The following is a 5,000-nucleotide window of genomic DNA, read 5'->3' on the forward strand; positions in this document are numbered from 1 at the left end:
GAAGCCTCCCCAATCCCCTCCTAATCCCCCTCTAGTTGACACTGTGATTGGCTGAGAGTGTAAGCATGGGACAAGGGGGAGTGTGGGTACCTACGTTGACTGAGACCAAGACAGACAGACAGACAGACAAACACACACACACACACACACACACACACACACACACACACACACACACACACACACACAATAAGTCCCTCCCCCCCAAGGAAAAAAATCCTTAGCTCTTATTTTTTTGTATTTAAATTCTCAGTTTTGGGGATTTTTTTTTTCAATTATTTTTTCCCTCATCGCTGGAATTAATTACTTGATGACGTCCACATTTTAATAACTAAACAGATGTTCCCAGATTTTTTTAATATATATTTTTATCTTTGGTTCAGATGAGAATTTATTGACATTGTGTAAGATTCCTGTACATACATACATACATACATACGTACATACATACATACCGGAGGCCCCTCGTGTAACGAGGATGGCCGGCCCAAGGACCACCGAGGCGTGAATTTGTTTAAGGTGTAGAAGCTGTCGCCAACACAACAACCACACCCTGAGTTAACGAGTTGCATTACCCAGTGTTAAGGAATAGTCCGAGAAGACCGGACAACTCTCCAACTGCACTGGCTAACCATTACCCCGGAACACGATCCGCACATCGATTAAGATCCAGGTCCCCAATTACTGCTGGGTAGACAGAGGCAAATGGCGTAAAGAAACTTGACCATAGTTTCACCCTGCCCGGGGATCGAACCCGAGTCCGCTCACTCGCGAGGCGAGGATGCTGACCATTCCACCACAGGTCGACCATACATACATACACCTGGATACAGTGTATTACAGTGTTACAGGTGTGTGTGTGTGTATATCGGGTTCGGTCTGGGGTACAAGTCTCTCTCTCTCTCTCTCTCTCTCTCTCTCTCTCTCTCCTAATAGGAAAATTAGTTGACTTAATTAACTTGTCAGAGATAAGGATAAATTACTGGTAGGATCCCTATTGAAAGAGTCCTTCCAGTCCTTCAATCCTACAGAGCGATAGATAAGAGTCCTATTCAGAGTTATAGATACAGTTAGAGAGTTATAGATAGAGAGTTATAGAGCCAAATAGATTATAGAGGCTTTGTTAATTTAATGGCCAAGTTGTATCCCTTGAAAGGTCAACTGAGCAATGGGTCTGGTGAGTGGTAGTGGGGGGGTAGTGGTTGGGGAGGTAATGGTAGTGGCATAGTGGAGGGGGTAGTGGTAAGGGGATAAGGAGGGGAGGGGGGGGGGAAGTGGGGCTCAAAACTCCCCTCCACCCCCTCTCCCCCCCTAACACCTACAAACAGAGGTAGGGGGTAATGGTTAATGGACTAAGGGGTAAGAAGAGGAGGTGGGGGAAGTGGGATTCATAACTCACCCCCTCCCTCACCCCCTCCCCTTCCCCCTCCCCTTCCCCCTCCAAACAGCTACAAATCACCACTCAGGAGCTTACATTACTGCACCAACTACCCTTCCGCTAGGCCATTAATCCTCCCTCACTCTCTGGATACAAATGGCACTCTGGCAACACACTCGACTCCCAAACAACAAGCCCTGGGTTCGATTCCCGTCTTGAGATAGATATAATCCGCTTATCACTCACTTCTACGTACTTAGGGGTGATTTTTTATATATATCTAGCCAGTGCAGTTAGCGAGTTGTCCGATTTTGCCTATTCTCTGTCTGTCTGTCTGTCTGTCTGTCTCGTAGCCACACCCCCCCCCCTCACCCGCAGAATTCAAGGCTCTGAAGTTTCATACAGTCTCAGAATATTTAAGACGCCATTATTAGGAGGGTTAGAGGAAGCCCAGGTATACTCCAGGTGAACTTAATTAGGCCAAGTGGTCGTTCTTGTTACCTGAGTTGAATATAATGGTCGGGAAATCTTATTACGGCGGGGAAGTTTGGTTCAGGTGTGGGTGGAGGAGGAGGAGGAGGAGGAGGCAGTGATGTGGCTTAATGGTGTGGCTGTTGTAGGTGTGTGGCTGTTGTAGGTGTGGGGCTGTTGTAGGTGTGTAAGTGTGGAGGGCCAGAAGACACTCCACACATGTCGTAAGTGTCTTGTATATTATCACTACACACAGACAGACATAAAGTGTAAAATTTAACAACATTTATGAGAAAAATTACAAATACTCATCCAGGTGTGTTTCTGAATTCTCCTTTCCTTAATTACAGGTAAGAGGTGGTCAGGTGTCGATCAATTACCGTCTACGAGGTACAGGTAAGAATATTAATAGGTATATCTAAGTTATTATTGTTATTATTATTATTATTATTATTATTAATGGAGGAGCCTTTGGGAGTCCGTCTTTGTGTCGTAGGTTAATTAAGTGACCCAATTAGATACGTTCTCACACCTTGTTTATAAATTAGGTGCCACAACTGGTCAATTAGGTCATCTTAGTGCCACCTTCCTCCTCACCTCACCTCACCTCACCTCTCCTCACGTCACCTCCCTCACCTCCTCACCTCCTTCTCCCTCCTCATGACCATTGATTACTTGTTCAAAAATATACCAGCTGGGGGGGCTCCTTGTCCACTGGTGAATTATGGGTAAATCGACCACGAGGATTACTGCCTCCCCCAACGAATATTGATGAAGGTGTTACAGCTGTGGTGGCTGGGGGAGGGGGTAGTGGTGGGGAGGGTGGGGAGTACTAGGAGGTCAGCTGGTCGTTCTCTGCCCTCCTCAGCTTGTGTTACTGCCGACTCACGAGACGGACATGTGTGATAATTTGATCTGGTTTGGTCTGTGTTTACCTCAACCCACAACCCAACCCACCCACACCTCAACCACCCTACCAACCCAAACCTCACCCAACCCCATCCAACCCCAACCCAACACCTCAACACATCAACCTCACCAACTATCACAAACTCAACCTCAACCCACCTACACCCACAACCTCAACCCCCAACCCAAACTCAATTCACAACCAACACCTCAAACCTCAACTCCTCAACCCAACTCACCCACACCCCAATCCAAATATAGTCCCGGGTATGATCTTGGTCAGCCCTCTAGTGGCCAAGTGAAGAAGTGTTTAATTCATTCACGTGTAAGATGATGTATCCAAGTACTTCCGAGAGTGAGAGTTTTGAGGCACTTAATATTGATGAGACAGTGAAGGTGAGAGATAATGGAAGTATTTGGAGACGACGAGATAATGTGTTGTTGTTGTTGTTGTTGGTGATATTATTGTTATTATTATTATTATTATTATTATTATTATTATTATTATTATTATTATTATTATTATTATTATTATCATCATTAAAGGTCAAACTCTCTAAACCACATGATACTCTACACATGACTCTCGTAACAAGGTCAAGTGATTAAATATCTCCGTCTTGCAGGGACGGCCATTAACCACCCTACCCTACAGAACTTCTCATTACAAGGGGTGAGGTCTAGTGGGGGGGGTGTGAAAGGAGGTTGTGGGGAGGGAGGGAAGGGGGTGTATATATGTGTGTGTGTGTTGAGGGACAGAATACATACATACATACATACATACATACATACATACATACATACATACAGTGTTCCGGCCGGCCTGTTAACGCTGGATTGTTCAAGTGACCCCAAGTGTAAAATGAATCTCTCGGTGTGTGTGTGTGTGTAGTTGTCTGCTGTTTATATTTAATTTAAACAACAGGTCGACCTTTGTTTACGAGGGGAGTGTAAACAATGCTCGAATGCAGTGTTTACGTGGGTGCACAGTTGTTTGTTCATATTGGTTTGGTTAGGTTAGGTTAGGGGTAGGTTAGGTTAAATTATGATAGGTTAGGTTAAGTTAGATAAATGGTGGGTTAGAAGTGAGGTTAAGTGAAAGTGAGAGAAATGGGTGGAGTGGGGAGAAATGGATGGAAGTGAGGAGAAATGGGTGAGTGGAGGAAATGGGTGGAAGTGAGAGAATGGGTGAAGTGAGGAAAATGGGTGAAAGTGAGAAAATGGGTGAAAGTAGAAATGTAGAAAGTGAGGAGAAATGGATGAAAATGAGAAAATGGGTGGAGTGAGAGAAAATGGGTGAAAGTGAGAGAAAATGGGTGAGGGAGAGAGGACGATGAGGCACAATCATAGGAAATAGGTCCATTTCCCCATTCTGCCTCCAACTGTGTCTTCTTGTAATGCAGATAAGGCCGTGTCAATACACCTATACACATATACTCATCACACCCTCATACACATAACTACACACTTATATAATGTATACACTAATACATATATACGAATACATACTGTACATAAACACATATATATACTCTCTCTCTCTCTCTCTCTCTCTCTCTCTCTCTCTCTCTCTCTCTCTCTCCTCTCTCTCTCTTTCTTTCCTTACGTTTTTCCACACACACACACACACACACCACACACACACACACATACTCTTTTGTCTCGGGATCAAGATTCTCACCGGAAATGAAATGGGAACAGAAGGTGGAAAAAGGAGTGGAAGGAATGGAAGAAAGAAGAAAGAAGGAGTGGAGAAAGGATTGGAAGAAGGTGAAAGAAGGAATGAAGATGAAACGAATGAGGAGACGAGGTGAATTTTGAGAGAAGACAGACAGAGAAAAAGAGGCGAGAGGAGATAGGAAGAGATAAGGAGAGAGGAATGAAGGAGGAAGGAAGGAGGAAGAGAGAGTTAAATCGATGAAGGTGGAACGTACAGAAACAGGGAGAGACAAGTGAAAGTAACAAGGAGACAAAGAAGAATTCGTGATAATTTAAGAGATAAGAAGAGCCATAATCCTGGTGATGAAGATAAAATGAGAAGTTAAGTTGGGTGAAATATAAATGGAAGAGAGAGAGTGAGGAATGAGAGGGAGAGAGGGAGTAAGGAATGGAAGAGAGGTGGAAAGGGTAATGTAGAAGACGAATGGGAGGTGAGACAGAGGGAAAAGAAGAGAAAGGGAGAGTATGTATGTAGAGTATGTATGTATGTGTGTATGTATGTATGTATGTATGTATGTGTATG

The 5,000-nt window shown here is 44.1% G+C and overlaps 1 protein-coding gene across 1 annotated transcript in view; it reads left to right on the forward strand.

Moving 5' to 3' along the window:
* The first annotated feature begins 2,201 nt into the window (after nucleotides 1-2,201).
* Nucleotides 2,202-5,000, forward strand: part of LOC121860987 (insulin-like growth factor-binding protein complex acid labile subunit) — a 26,337-nt gene continuing 23,538 nt past the window's right edge. The window contains exon 1 of the mRNA XM_042358415.1: nucleotides 2,202-2,245. The gene's annotated coding sequence lies outside the window, so the exon portion shown is untranslated. The remainder of the gene's footprint in view (nucleotides 2,246-5,000) is intronic.

Source organism: Homarus americanus, unplaced genomic scaffold (genome assembly GCF_018991925.1).
Source record: "Homarus americanus isolate GMGI-L3 unplaced genomic scaffold, GMGI_Hamer_2.0 scaffold52806, whole genome shotgun sequence".
In the NCBI taxonomy this organism is placed as follows: Eukaryota; Metazoa; Arthropoda; class Malacostraca; order Decapoda; family Nephropidae; genus Homarus; species Homarus americanus.